At 34.3% G+C, this 16,800-nt stretch overlaps 1 protein-coding gene across 3 annotated transcripts in view; it reads left to right on the forward strand.

Moving 5' to 3' along the window:
* LOC106478874 (plexin-A2-like) overlaps positions 1–16,800 on the forward strand; it is a 231,546-nt gene that overhangs the window by 115,986 nt on the left and 98,760 nt on the right. Inside the window, exon 1 of one of the 3 annotated variants that reach the window (XM_013939449.2) lies at positions 7,469–8,224. The exons of the other annotated variants lie outside the window; for them this stretch is intronic. The gene's annotated coding sequence lies outside the window, so the exon portion shown is untranslated. Of the gene's footprint in view, positions 1–7,468; positions 8,225–16,800 lie in introns of those variants that run through there. 3 annotated transcript variants of the gene reach the window in all.

Genomic DNA, 16,800 nt, shown 5'->3' on the forward strand with positions numbered 1-16,800 from the left:
ACAGAAAAACAGTAATACAGTAATACTACTTTATACGGAAAAACAGTAAGACAGTACTACTTTATACAGAAAAACAGTAATACAGTAGTACTACTTTATACGGAAAAACAGTAAGACAGTAATACTACTTTATACGGAAAAACAGTAAGACAGTACTACTTTATACAGAAAAACGGTAATACAGTAATACTACTTTATACGGAAAAACAGTAAGACAGTAATACTACTTTATACGGAAAAACAGTAAGACAGTACTACTTTATACAGAAAAACGGTAATACAGTAATACTACTTTATACGGAAAAACAGTAATACAGTAGTACTACTTTATACGGAAAAACGGTAATACAGTGATACTACTTTATACGGAAAAACAGTAATACAGTGATACTACTTTATACAGAAAAACAGTAATACAGTGATACTACTTTATACGGAAAAAGTAAAGACAGTAATACTACTTTATACGGAAAAACAGTAAGACAGTAATACTACTTTATACGGAAAAACAGTAATACAGTAGTACTACTTTATACGGAAAGACAGTAATACAGTAATACTACTTTATACGGAAAAACGGTAATACAGTAATACTACTTTATATGGAAAAACGGTAAGACAGTAGTACTACTTTATACGGAAAAACGGTAATACAGTAATACTACTTTATACGGAAAAACAGTAATACAGTAGTACTACTTTATACAGAAAAACAGTTATACAATGATACTACTTTATACGGAAAAACAGTAGTACAGTAATACTACTTTATACGGAAAAACAGTAGTACAGTAATACTACTTTATACGGAAAAACATAATTTTTGAAGTTAAAATGTGAGACCAACTCCGAGTATGTATACTACGCTCAATACCAGGATTTGGTGTCATTGGCTGAAAAAAAAATGTTTTACGATTTGAGTATGTCAAAATTATCGAAGATCCATTTCGGTGTTTGTGCGAATTGGTTGTGCTTAAATTGCTATTTGTTTATATCGTTTTACACAAAGACTTAAGTTGTCTCAACTTTTTTCCCCGTTTCGTTCTTTGTTTATTTGGTACCTTTCGTTTCGCAGTTTGAGTAACATAAATTGCACAAACAGCGAAGTAACGTTTCATTTGAGCCCTTAATATTTTTGACAACTTCATATCACGAAATGGTTATTTTTTCGGTCAGTGATCGAATCTCGATGGTTCGTAAGCCACATAAATTTGTATACGTGTTAGTGGATTGTTGGTTTGACGGTTTGGGAAGGGGAGTTCAGTTTTTGAAGAGCCCTTTCAATATTATTTTTGTACACAAGTTTAATTAAAAGAAGAAGAACGATTTAGTATTTGTTAACTTTGACAATACATATCGTACTCGGACGAACCACCGTGAAACTTTGTATGTAGCAGGGTTTCAAACGCACTGACAATCACGATTTTGATATTTCGTCAGTGTATAAGTGAGATCTTCAACGTTAAGGCTCGTTCTAGTTACAAAGCACGATCCAAGGCATTCAAATTTCAGAGTATACGTGATTTCTTTAATTCTGGTACGATTTATATTAGAATGATAAAAATAAGTATATAAGCAGCAGGGACTCGAATCACTGGATAATACTTTTCCATAACTAGATACCAATCAAAGATGCCCCCCAGTGGCACAGCGATATGTCTGCTGACTTACAACGCTAAAAACCGGGTTTCGATACCGTGGTGGGCAGAGCACAGATAGCCTTTGTGTAGCTTTATGCATAATTAAGAACAAACCAATCAAAGACATTAAGTATTGATTTACTCTGTTTTCTAACTTGCCATGAAAATATATTGCCTTTAAGTTAACCAAGGGACGTAATTACAAGTTGTCCCAACTGCCTGCCCCCCCCCCTCCTTCCAAAGTCGCTATTGGTTAAGTCGCTGAAATTGACATCGTAGAAGAAGTGTCAGGGCATCATCTCGTAATACCCAAACTATGAGTAATATATCTTGACATTTATTTTTGGCATACCATACACACCTCAATTAAAAAAAAAAGAATGTATGGAGGGCTTTGTCTAACATTATCATGAGGTGTGATACTCTTTTGTTAAGTGTGCATTGTGGGCGATACCTTTCTAAAACACATCGTTCGTGAGGTATTGATGACGGCACGTTTTTGTTTCAACTAATGGTAAACATTTAAAGAAAGTTAATTTTCATGGGAGCCATTTAGGGCCAATGTATTGTATTGAGGAAAATATTGTAAGCATTGTAGCTTAAGTGTGAGGAGTGTAATGTCACGGTTAGTGGTTGACCTTTAAGATTTAAATAGTTTGTGCTGTTAATCTATGATTCAAGGTTCTGGAACGACCTTTCAGCGTAAGGGCATGTGTAAGTACATCCGTCAAAACGCCTACTGTATCTTGTTGGGCGGACTGTACACACGCGGTACCGCTGAGGGTATGATTTCGTGGGCAAAAAAAAAACAAAAAAAAACGGGGCGCATTTTGAAGCTCATGCAAATCTTGAAATGGATCCAACATCACAGAGGATTTCTTATCTTACTATCTTTAATTAAGTAACGGAAGATTATAACATGAAAGTTGACCTTTATAAGTTAATGGGTTTTGGCGAGAAAATGGTTACTGTGGAAGTTGTTTTTCTTCCGCAAAGTAAATTATAAATTTTCTTGCATATTATCTATAGTCGTTTCCTATGTTGGTCGCTATTTCAGTGCCTTATTTAAAAGATCACTCACTACTCGACTCTGGTATATTCCAGGTGATGACAAAATGAACCGATTTAGTTGCTTCACAGTTTCGTTCATGATTTCAATGCCATAAACAACTGGCCCAGTTTTTATTATCAAGGTAAATCCATACATGTTGGTGATAAACTCTGTGTATTTGCAGATAGATACTACTGTTTGTACGTTATGAGTAACTAAGCATCTGGTACTGGGAGACAGCTGTATATTGTGTTACCAGCACAGGAGTGATTTTGGAAAGAAAAAAAAAGCTACAATAGCAGGCGGTTCATCAAAAAAAGGTGCTAACAGAAACAAGCACTTGCTGTGTGGTTCATTCAAACCGTTTAATGAGATGTTGTTCAGGAACCAAAGTTGTAATTTTGCTGTATTAGTATAACGTGTGAAGAAGCCTTTCTAGAAACGACGTAACTTGGAAGGAGTAATGTTACATTCGGTTACCTAAGTCAACATGGATTTGGTGGTAGAAACAAGGCAATAAAACTGCACTTTGTTATCCCACAAACCCTGGGAAAGTTGCTGTTAAGACAAGTATGGATATAATCTAGTGTGTTATTCTATGAAATACGAACGTATATATATATATATATAGTCAAGGTAGTAACAATGCTTTGTTGCCCATCTAACAATGGATTTTATCGTGCATCAGAATTTATTATCACTGCTTTGGGTAATATAGTATTACCAATCAAAGTTAGAAACTTTTTATTATGCTTTTTTATCACTAGGAGGCCTTGTTTTTCCTCGAGTAGCACCCCCTTTCCATATTTAGTGCTATATTGTTAAGGAAAATAATTACATTGCATTTCAGCTAAATGAATTGAGAAATGAATCCAAATATCCACTTATTGATTTTTGTTTTTCATTTTGGTTATAATACCACTGTTAATTAAACCTTTTCAACTTTGTAACATATAAACCTCTTTTATTTGACCCAAAGACAATTCTGACAAGACTGTTAATCAAGAAATTGGAAGGAAATATATTTCTTTAAATTCGAGCAATTATTGTGCTCCCGGAGATACCTGCTACAGGAACAAGACGATAGTAGATATAGGCAGTCCAATGAACCCCAATATTAATTATAAGGTATTGAAACATTTATTGGGGCTTACAAAAGTAAATATACAACATTAACTTGCCGTTTGAAAAGTTGTCCATATCGATCTCACAAGACTTCAAGAACCTGTAATAATGGAAAACACAAATCGATGTTAGCTTACGATTCATTACAATGAATATTAATAATTTTAGTCCTAGCATTATTATTAGGACTAAAAATAATTTTTCCTTCAGCCAATACAAATGGGATTTCATTACAAAAAACATGCAACAGAACATTCGTCTATTACGAAGAAACTGTTTTGGTTAATATGGCTGTAGCTAAGCTAATATCGCCTTTTGTTTTTCATTTTTCCATATTGATTGAAAAAAAAATGCTTTTCAAGTAAAATAGTGTTGTATCGTTTCGAGAAAGTGTTCAGGTTGTTTAGAAAAATAGCTAACTTTGCCATTACACACACACACAGTATTAAGAATAACTGGTAAACTGGAGTAGTTGTTCCGTTTCTGTAATGTTGTACTAACTTATTAGCAAGTACGTCAACGTAGCACGAGGTTTGCAAATATAAAAAAAAACCTTGTTTATAATATCATGTATGAATTACATATTACTATGTTATTTTGTGAGACCTTGCAAAAGAAACGTTCAAATCATATTAAGCTATTAGCACATACTGGTAGACTTAAATTTACGAGGATTGGGCCTTCGCTGCTTTTATTATTCATGTATACTCTAAACTTAATCTGATCAAGTGTATTTGAGTTGGAGAAAGAAATTAGTCATATTTTGAGAACAGTTAATAAAGAGTCGTATTTATTTCTACAAGTAAATTGAGAGGACCATGCTGAGGTACATTACCACTGGCAATATTTTTGCTCATAAAGCATGATCATTCACACGTTCACCAGTTAGTGAAGTGAATAACATGTTGAGACATGTTACTGATAGTTATGTATGGTATTCATACATTAATATTACGTTTGAAGAACATCAGTAGACAAAATGGCGTCTTACTTACATCTGTTATTACACGCCAAGGTTTTTTTTTAACCACAAGTGTTTAGTTCAATAGGATATTAATAAAGATATTAATTTATGATTATTTGTGGATGATGAATAAAACCGGTTTGGTTATTGAAGTTTAACCCGTGGATTTTGTGATTATTTTTGGTATTAAAATACGTCTTTGGCAAGCTTACACTCAAAAGTTTCATTAGTAAGGAATATACGACATTGGAAGCGATATTCAATTTGGGGTCAGGCGATCTGGTTTAAGATTATTACGAGTAACAAACACATCGATCTGTGGTGCGATTAACGAAAAACAAAGTACTACTAAGAGTGAAAGCTGGAACCGTTCGCACTTTCATATTTAGGGACTACCTGTTTCTCGTTATTCAGCCTCTGGCGTGTAGACATAGTTAACTCTCGACATTTGAATGGAATAAACTTGTTTGTACCTTGTACTGTAGTGCTCTAACCCTACATTTCTCAGTTACTGGTTTTTTCAAAACAGTCATTATGCCTTGCCTCTTATTATTTAGGCCAGGGTCATCTCCTTTTCTAACGTGGGAACTTTTAATACATCATCACAATTTTACTAGTTTAGCAGGAAGAATCACGCAAACTAATTTTTATACGTATTAGTAAGATGCTGAAACAAACTGGGGGGAGGGCTTTATCAGAATTTGTGGTATGGTAGTGATTAATAGTAATGTTTGTTATCTGTTTCACTGTTAAAAAGAACTGCAGTTTAAAGCTATGGCTTGTGAGCCATCACAATATTCAAACAGCCTAATTCATCCTCCCTAAATGAATAAAAGTGGATTTTATTTTCGTTACAAACGATAATTTTTTTAAGTAGGTAAAAAGTTTTTATATAGTTTCAACAACGAAAAAAGAAACAGAGCACTGACTCAAATAACCGTTAAATGGAGAAGAAAGAATAGCTGAAATAGACGTTTTTAATGATCATCTTGCGTTGTGAATTGCGAAGAGACGACAATTCGGTGCACTGATATGAAGCTCTTTTATAGTGAGTTATCTATTTTATTTGTACAAAACGCGTCAAACTTGTTTAATGATTAAGTGTATTTACGAAACAATATAAATGATCAGTACAAGTAATTATCAATATTAAACAACAAAAACTGGATGTATATAAAAGAAATACTCTGTACTGAAACAATCAACCAGTGCAAGTTATATTTACAAGCAGTACTCTGTACTGAAACAATCGGTACATGTTATATTTACAAGCAGTGCTCTGTACTGAAACAATCGGTACATGTTATATTTACAAGCAGTGCTCTGTACTGAAACAATCGGTACATGTTATATTTACAAGCAGTGCTCTGTACTGAAACAATCGGTACATGTTATATTTACAAGCAGTGTTCTGTACTGAAAAATCGGTACAGGTTATATTTACAAGCAGTATTCTGTACTGAAACAATCAATCAGTGCAAGTTATATTTATAAGCAATACTCTGTACTGAAACAATCAATCAGTGCAAGTTATATTTATAAGCAATACTCTGTACTGAAACAATCAATCAGTGCAAGTTATATTTATAAGCAGTACTCTGTACTGAAACAATCAATCGGTACAGGTTATATTTACAAGCAGTACTCTGTGCTGAAACGACCAATTAGTGCAGGTTATATTTACAAGCAATACTCTGTACTGAAACAATCAGTGTAAGTTATATTTACAAGCAATACTCTGTACTGAAACAATCAGTGTAAGTTATATTTACAAGCAGTACTCTGTATTAAAGCACTGTAATTACTCTGTGTCTGTGGGTTTTTCTAGACTATACGAAATAAATGAATGTGTAAATATGAACAAAACTGAACATAAGTCGTTATATCACTGGTTTCCCCATACTCGCAACCCGTTGTATTTCATAGCATAATGAATAATTGTTTTATCATTTTAGATCTCTTCAAAACTGCAGAGACAGCTGTTGACATCCCAGTGACCTTGAATGTAACTCACAGCTGCAATACAGTTGAGTAATTTTGTCCACCACTCTAATCAAATTCCTGTCTGAGCTCGAACACATATGGACGGTCATAATACTCGTCTTTCGATTGGGGGAGGTGGGAAAACATTACATTTACTGAAACAGGTCTGAGAGTAAATAAATTAATTATTAATGCCTCACATAAAATCATAATTATTAGTGCCACACATAAAATCATAATTATTAGTGCCCAACATAGAATCTACGTGATTATCGAACTTTTTTATTATGTAATCACTGTTGAAGTTGGTCTTAGAAGGTATGTGAATATGTGTATATTCCTTCGTATGTGGACTTAATTGCTTAAAAGTGGACACATACTATGGTCTCGAGTACATGAATACGTATTGAGGAAGAGTACATATTATAATTGGTATCCGTTTTCTGGCTCCAATTATTTTTCGTAACGTTTTCTTTGAGTGCTAGAAAAATAATACCGATGTGTGTGCATAGCGTGTAGGTATATACGGACGTGCAACAACACTACCACCTGTCGCATTTGTTCCTACTTGTACATCTTCCCGAAAGATGACAGCACTAGTCATAGAGGGCAGCACCAGAACAGGTGGAATACCGAGTAGAGACAACTATTCTGAGTGGTAGTCTCCAGTCTGAAACTCTCTCCAGCCAAGCTGTCAGCACGGAAAGACACTTCCGAGTGTTTCTGCTGCTTGTTAGAACCTCAGTTGTGGCGCAACGTCGGTTTTTTTCGCCCGTCACACCACATTTTTGGTGTACTTTCATACCCGTTTGCCGGCGAATCTGAACAAAAATGTAACGTGTGTATTTCCTGCTCTCTTCAGACGAGGGAATGATCTGACAAAAGAAACTAATCATATCTGTCTGTGGTCTGCTAGAATTGATGAGATTTCACTATCGTTGAAAAGTAAATGACACTGGTTGCGCAAGTGTTTGTAGATTAGTCACTAACTATTGCTAATGTTTTCGTAAACGCTTCAAAGTTTGCTCGCCGATGTTTTCACCTGTAGCTTCTGTACATGTACAGTGTATGTGAAAGGACTTCATTCAGGCTGACGTCAAACTGAAATAAGAACCGCACGTTATCCGATGATGACTACATGTTCTCGTGTGACGAGGTTGATAAACCAATTTTTCGTGTGGTTCTTAGAAAATTCGGCACGTAACTGAAACTATCAAGTTCTGTTACTGTCTTCTGGTAACCACATATATATATTTTTCGAAAATCTAAGATGTCAGTTCCGTATGTGGGTGGTATCAGCTTTTCTTACTAACTTGGCATCCAAACTGCCTAGCTGTAGACGCACGTCGCTTGGTCGGACGGTTTAAGTCAACACAGCTGTAGCTGGCGGTTCCTTCTGTGTGAAACATACTAAACACGTGACATACGACCTCTACTGAGGATAGAAAGTGTGAAAACATGGTAAGTCTGTGGGTTGCTTGCATGTAGTAGCACTGTTTGTTCAGTGTGTAATTATAATTTCGGTTTGAGTTTTCAGGTTTATCCGTTATGTTACGTATGTTTAGTTATCTTAGTCGTTTTGTTGTTAGTTTTGCGTTTATACAAGTTTTGGTTCTATATAATCCTATTGAGTATTTGGAAGAAACTACTCAAAATTAGTTCAAAATGCAGTTCCAATACAGTAATTTTTTTTTTTTTTGAAGTATTGAAATAGAACCTATTTAATAGGTGAACAGTTCGCGGGCGTGAAATAATGGCTTTGGAATGGGATCTCTTAATCAGCCTCAACTTGTATCTACTTAACAAGGGAAATCCATAAATATATAATGAAAAAGTACTGGTACCCTAAAATAGATGTATCGTGAATTTAATTACTTCATTGATCAGTCACTTATGAAATCAAAATTAACGTCTAACAATAACTTTGCATAGAACAATCATTAAGAGCAAACGCTAACTGAAAACCAACTTTATTAGCTGATGGAGATAACATAGTTACAGGGAGAATCAGTATTACAGTAGATGTACGCACGTGTCTATTAAGGCCAAGGCAGTCATTGAAGTCTCATTTTGACCCCCCCCCCCTTCCCCCAATGCAGCTGATTTTATAAACAAGGGGAACGAAATTTATATTTATTTTAAGAACGGAAACGCAGTTTCCTTTCAATTCGAGCACTAAACTGTATAGGTTCTATACTGGTTCTTTTTTCTTTTTTTCCTTCACGAAGTTGAAGTTTCCTCCGTTCGAGGACTGAACTGTATAGGTTCTATACTGGTTCTTTTTTTCTTTTTTTTCCTTCACGAAGTTGAGGTTTCCTCCGTTCTAGGATTGAACTGTATAGGTTCTATAATGTTTTTCCTTCACGAAGTTGAGGTTTCCTCCGTTCGAGGACTGAACTGTATAGGTTCTATAATATATATATATTTTTTCCTTCACGAAGTTGAGGTTTCCTCCGTTTGAGGACTGAACTGTATAGGTTCTATAATTTTTTTTTTTCCTTCACGAAGTTGAGGTTTCCTTAGTTCGAGGACTGAACTGTATAGGTTCTGTACTGGTTCTTTTTTTTCTCTTTTTTTTTTCCTTCACGAAATGAGGTTTCCTCAGTTCTAGGACTGAATTGGATAGGTTTGATATAGTTTTTCTTGTTGTTGTTTTGCCCCACGAACTTTGTGTCCAGTTGTAGAGGGAGAAGTATACAGGTTGTTATGACTATTTTCAATTAAGTGCTTATTTCATCTTTGTGCTTGCATGAAAATTTTTGATGTATTCTTACAACTACGAGTGAATTTTGCAAAAATCCCCGAATATCTGCACGTAACATACTGTACAAATAAAAAAAATAATAACCGTGTAATGTGTAGCTGATGACACCGTAAGGCTGTTGGTTATTGCTATGTACCTTTGTTATTTGAGGGAAGATAAGATGTATACGTTTGTATTTATGAAAATTCCAATGAACAAAAGTGTGGAATGAGAAGTGGCGGGAATTAAGTAGAACTCCCTATTTTTTACAAAATCTGATACCTAGCCGTTTGTAGTCAATAACAACGTTCATAAACTGTCACAATGTTCATCTAATTTTGTGAATATTATCCAAGGATTAATCTTGAATCATCAGGTCTACCAGCGTAAATGCTTTTTGCTCTGTTTTTTTTTTCTTCTTCTTTTTTGTTTTGTTTTGTTTAAATACTTTATGACTGGCAAGTTAAAAACACTACCTCTAACCAGTTGTTCCAAACCAAATTTTATAATAATCACTTAATACATGCAGTGCTGATGCACAGCGTTTAGTGTTGATCGTGCTGTTCCTGTGAACGTGTTATTTGAGACTTTATAGCGAATATTCATTACGTAAAACCACAAATTCGTAAGAGTTGGATATACTTAGGCATCTAGCTATCTAGGCATGCGTCCACATACTCTAATGTTTGTAAAAATCTCCGAGACTGAGAGGTACAAGAGCTTGTGAGAGTGATTGCTGTCGTCTGTACCTCCATTAAAATATTGAAGTTTTATCAATGCAATTGTATTAACGTAATGTCATTTTAACTGTTGGGACAAATTGATAAATGTAGAACGAAATGAAATGTGTATTGATAGGAATGTTGTGTAGTTCGCTGTTTAACCGCTAGTGCAGTACATGTGAGTGGCGCTGCGATCGCTTTTGTTTATTTAATAGCTTGTATTTCATCGTTAGTCATATTCCTATCAAGTGTCCACGATATAACATTAACTTCACCATATGACGTCTTAATAGTAATGCGTGTAACTGGCTGATTGTCTTAAGAATGTTTTGCGACAAAAAGCACCTGGATGGCCAAAAATGGCGGATGCAATATTTATTGTTCTGCTTTTGTACGACATTGAGAAAACGAATATAAACTCTACCAACAACTGAAACTTTACGAGCGCAATGGGGTGTGGGAGCGATCTCGTCCCTTAAACGCGAGTGACTGCGTTCAATGTCACACATATAGACTCGTACAGGGGAAAAAAAACTCCTTGGTATCACCCTAAAGTAAGACGATACCAATATCTTACAGGTGAATGCATTCCTTGGCATCTCATTATAACTTAAGTGATATACAGTAACAATACTTTATAGGAGAAAGTATTTATTGGCATCACTTTATACGTTAGATAACATACAATAGCTATCTCACAAGAGAAAGTGTTTATTGGCATCGCCTTATACTTTAGATAATACACAATGACTATCTCACAAGAGAAAATGTTTATTGGCATCTCCTTATACTTTAAATAACATACAATAGCTATCTCACAAGAGAAAATGTTTATTGGCATCATCTTATACGTTAGATAACACACAATGACTATCTCACAATAGAAAGTGTTTATTGGCATCTCCTTATACGTTAGATAATACACAATGACTATCTCACAAGAGAAAGTTTTTTTTTTGACAATCATATTCTTCCATAACAGTTTATTCAAGTACGTCGTATATTTTTACTGGTATGTAACCAAATTACCCCTTGTTATAAACGAGTTATTTTCAACTGTACAGACTAAGAACTATATTAATATTTCCTCAAGAACACAAAACTCGCTTTCATATCGATACGATTATGTATTAATCGGCTATACATTGGCTAATTGAACTGGTATTGGAGTAGGGGGCAATTAATTACTTAAAACTTACATTAAGCTTCTATCAAGTTGTTGTGGTATTTTCATGAAGGGAAAAACGAAGCCTAGTAAATAAGACAATAACGGTAACTTGACGATAAACCTTTTAATAAACGGGTGAAAGTGTTATTTGTCTTGATAACGTTGTTGCCCATAGGTGTTATTGGTTTAATTTGAATTATTTACATTTATTTAATTAATTATTATCTTTATTTCCTAAACGCCACGAATTCACTCGTTCTTCTTTGCTGGCTAAAAGTAATACATCGTTTTATTTGTAACTGTAAATGATAGTTGAATTAGTGGCATCTGAAGAGCGTCGTGGTTACTGATTTTTCCCCCTATCTTTCTGACAGATGTCAGCTGATTTATACCACAATTCTTGTGATTCAGTTCAAGTGGTTGTCTATATGTTATGTAGAGGTAAACTTTATTTTTTTCCCCATTGACACAGCAGATAGAAACCCAACAGTCAACAATTTATAGATGTATGTTCGAACTCACATTTCGACTCAAAAGCTTTAGTTTATACAGTATATGAAAAATAAAACTGCTTTGAATTTTAAAATTGAAATTTACTTAACATTTCACATTGGTTTTAACTGTTCGACTAGTCCCACATTAGAACGTCTCTGATTCTCCAAATCGTATTTAAATCCGCTCATCTGCCTATTAAACCGTTATCAAATGTGCACGTGGTGCGCGTGGTAATAACGTTTTAAAGTCATCTGTTTTGAAAATTCAGTCTACACCAATAAAGTAATCATAAGACACGAAAAATTATGCTTAGATTTATAACGCTTAAAAATGTACTGAAATTACAGAACTTCGTTGTATATATAAATGGAAAGGATATCGAGATTCGTTACAGAAAATTTTAATTTTTTCAATTGGGGTGGGGGAGTGGGTTGGAGGCAAAACAGTAAGGTATGTATCATGTTATGCTTGTATATGCAAGCCACTGTTCCCTGGTGACATTTTAAGAAATCATGTTATTGTTACATTGTCAGAAGTATTTTTTACGTTGTACTTTGTTTATATTATTTCGTATTTTTGTTGTAGTTTAGTAAGTTACAATAGTATTAACTTTATAACCCTACATATGAAAAAAATTTAGGAATTTTCTAGTTGTTCATTTTTAAAAGTTTTCTGTTACAACTTTGAAATAATGAATGTTAATTCAATGTTCTTTATTAGTTTCAAATATTATTTGAGATTTCAAACAAAATATGTGCAGTTTTTTTAGGATGTAAACTTAATAAAATAACCCAGATAATTATTACTTTTTACTGTCATCAGCGCCCTCTACTGAACTTTATTCTCTGAAATCTTACATTACCTCGTAATCAACCGGTCTTGTTAGTAAAAAGAAAAAATTCATTACAAAATTTCGAAATGGAGCATCTTGTTATCAACAACTGGATTAATATTATTCTTTAGAAAGACATGGAAAGTATTCAAGGACATAGTTCACAGGATATTTTCTCCTTAAATGCAGTAACAGAAATGTCTTTGTAGGCGTTGATCCAGTTTTAATAAAAATACAAGTAATGGTCTCAAGTATAGCTTAAAATTAGGTTTCATTAGGAAATAAACGTTAAATATTTTTCCAATATTAATATACGAGGTATATTTAATTCACCGAGTTTAGCCTTTTTAAACCAAGTCTTACAAAATATTGGAAGTTTTTGAGATATATCTACCATGTGTATCACTTTGTAAATTTCCATTAAAGGCTTTGTCTGTTGACGTTAATTGTATTCTCAATCCGTCTGTAATCGAAAATCTGTCACTAGAAGAGTTTAACCCCTACACACACACACACTTCTGGTGATATATAGACTGCCCTTTTTCATCATACTTCAACTGTATACATTTGATTACTTAGGCAATCCATTACTTGTGGGTCCCACACACGTTGGAATTTCTTAAAGATTCGTCTTGATGAGAACATTTGGTTTCAGTTCACATCGTGCAACATGTCCAAGAGTTTGTGCTAGTATGCGAAGAGGATTAAGTGCTTCTGAACACCCGCCTTTTCATTGCCGCACTATATCACTGCGCAGAAGTGTTCAAGCAACACTAATCTAAGCGCGATTGTCGAGTGGACCAGACGTGAGCTGTATCTCAAAACTGGATGCACTTTCTTAGCACGAGATGCACGTGGAGATGATTGGCGTCCATGGGTTATCCATCTATGCTTGAAGCTAGTTGAAACTCTCTTGACATTTTATTGATGAGAATTAAACTTTCTTTGGGGAATGTTATTTTTCATTCTTACCTCACTCTCCTTTGTAAATCGGACAAGAAAGTTAGTCTTGTTTTCACTTTGCACTGCGAATTTGTTCTGTTAAAACGATTGCAGTAACAAAAATTGAATGATAAGAGTATGTGGAAATCCATGGAACCAGAACTTTTCTCGGTGGTAACTTCTTCGTTTACTTTTGTGTGTGCAGCACTTTGAGACTTTTTTTTATATATTATTATTCAGCCTATTTATCCACGAGGCCACGGGGTTTCTTTCATCACACCCAGTCTTACAACCTGTCTGCACGCAATATTTACCAGTGTTTGTTACCTTCCAAGTTTCTTCTTGTTCCTTCATACCTACACGCTCACGTGGAAACGTGCCTCAGCGAAGCATCTAAAGTTCTGTAATGAATATTAAAGGTGATTACGGATCCATACTCTGCATTCCACGTAGCAATTAAAGCGTAAGACATGTAAAACGAATTACCAGCATGATCCTACTGTGAACACATTGGAACATTCAGTTTTTGTTGCTGTAGTTGAATAACTGATTTGAATTAACAAATTTATATGTTGCATGCCATTTTCCTCTATATTTTATGTATACATGAATATAGGTGGCAAACAATTTAAAGACCGTGAAAAAATTCTATAAGCAGTTTACTCATTTCAAAAATAGAAATAGAAAATGGAGAGAGAGAAAGAACTTAATAATTTTCAAAACTAACTAAACATTCCTTGGATCATTGAGAAGCTCTACGCCTCGGAAAACTTTAATATTCATCGTTACAATAGTAAAAATAAAACAAAAGCTTTTAAAATTCCCATAATTTCCTTTGAATTACACGAGAAATACCACAGGGTTGCGATAAAATGTTTTTTTCTGTTTTATCTGGATTGTAATATTTTATTCAGGTATATGAAGAATGTCGTTGTTCAGATAATACATACGAGTATATATATATATTGTGTATGACAGACATCAATTGTTATGATATTAGTATGTGTGTTTATCTTAATTGTCACCCGATACTTGTTTATAAAATGCTGTTTATCTGTTTAATTGCCACGTCACTGCTACATAAGGTGACTGGACGAATTCTTCAGCAGATTGGAAAAACCAATAAGTGTTTTCGCGTGCGCGCGCGACAAAAAAAAAAAACTGAAGAAAAAAAAAGAGAGAAGCGTCAAGGTGTTTCACGATGTTCTGAAAACTATCGTGTTGTTGGAATGAGCTAAGCTTATATATTTCATAAAGTATAGTTCGGTTTCTGTAAATTATCGGCCTAGTTCACGACCTTACCTTGATTGGACGTGGCTTTTTAAACTCCGTCCTGTGTTTAGAGCTCAAGTACTTGAAGTTTGTCTTATAGACTGTATATAGCTGCTGAATGAATGTCACGCACTAAAACCTCGTTAGAGCCACTTGATATTGAATGGAGAGTTAAAAACGGGTGTAAACATTGATTCTGTGCTCCACATGTTTAACACTCGTGATACCGAGAATAAATTATCAGTGCAAACATTCCAAAAATCAGTATATATATATATATATATATATATATTAATGAATTATTTGAATTTCAAGATGTTCTGTGGTACTCAAAGGATTTAAGCATTATATATATATGTATGTATGTGTGTTTGTCTGTCTGTCTGCACACGTGTATTTCAGGTAGTGCTTCTTTCGTTTTTTAATTCTTGAAGAGTTGTATGTTTTACATATATACGTATAATCCAGACAAGCTTTACATAACACATGAAATCTACGGTTAAATTCAGTAGTTTTGATGATACATAGATTGGTATACGTACATACGTATGTTTCCATAAAGTAATCCACTTCTGAAGAAACTGGATGAACTTGAGAAATAGTTGCTAGAATGATTTATTGTTGGCCATAATATCTATGATGTTATCGTTAATCTGAACCGATACAATCTCGCTAATAGCGACTAAGCGTAATTTTTACAGTTAGATGCCGGGCTCTATGTTGTTTTTTTACGTAATTTGTGTTGTGACTTGTTATGAATTTGATATTTGGAAAGACAAGAAACATCTGTGCTATTAATACCTGATATACAAGTAGAGAATTTTTAATATGAGAACATAGGTTCTTGCATGGGGACATTCTGAATTATTTAGTTTTCATTCGACATCGTTTGAATCGCCGCGCAGAATGGCATTTTTTAGATTTTATTTATTTATTTTCTTTTAACATAGAAATTGTTCTCATAAGCAACCTTTCGTGTTTTGTCCAGAGTTGTAGAAGTATGCATTTTAGTGTGTTTTGGATTTTTTAACGTTTAGCAATACTTCATATAGTGATTCCTGTGTGTTTGTATTCTGAAGTCTTGAGATTTTTTGCGAGTTTTAATGTTGGATTTTTTTGTCGAGATCGCTTTGAATTGTTCTGAATGTTTTTTGCACTTCGATTAATTATAGGATTATTCACCATTCTTTAGAGAATACTTGATCTCTAGTTTACAATACTTCAGATGTGTTGTTCTGTGATTGTCATTAGTTTATAACACTTCGGATAATATGTTCTGTGATTGGTCTGCAATACCCGATCGTTAGTTTAAAACACTTCGGATAACGTGTTGTTCTGTGATTGGTTTGCAATACCCGATCGTTAGTTTAAAACACTGGATAATGTGTTGTTCTGTGATTGGTCTGCAATACCCGATCGTTAGTTTAAAACACTTCGGATAATGTGTTGTTCTGTGATTGGTCTGCAATACCTGATGGTTAGTTTAAAACACTTCGGATAATGTGTTGTTCTGTGATTGGTCGGGGCTACATAACAGTGCTCAACTGTTTGATCTGGAGTTACTTATCTACTCACTTTTGATCACAGTGAAATAATTTTCGGAAATTGATTTTTTCTGTGATTTTTATAATATACAATCTTAATTCATGTAGGAAAATGTTTGTATTCTTTAATACGTTATGACTTGTTAACATGAACCCATAGACGTGGACAACCGGGAATTACACCTCCCCACTCCCACACCCGAAATTTCAGAGAAAAATGTTTTTTCTAGTTTTCTCGGCTTACTAAGGCACTACTAATACCGATTTTGTTTTTTCCCCCTGACTACGGCACAGGCCCGGCATGGCCAGGTGGATAAGG

This window comes from Limulus polyphemus, unplaced genomic scaffold (genome assembly GCF_000517525.1).
Source record: "Limulus polyphemus unplaced genomic scaffold, Limulus_polyphemus-2.1.2 Scaffold257, whole genome shotgun sequence".
NCBI lineage: Eukaryota > Metazoa > Arthropoda > Merostomata > Xiphosura > Limulidae > Limulus > Limulus polyphemus.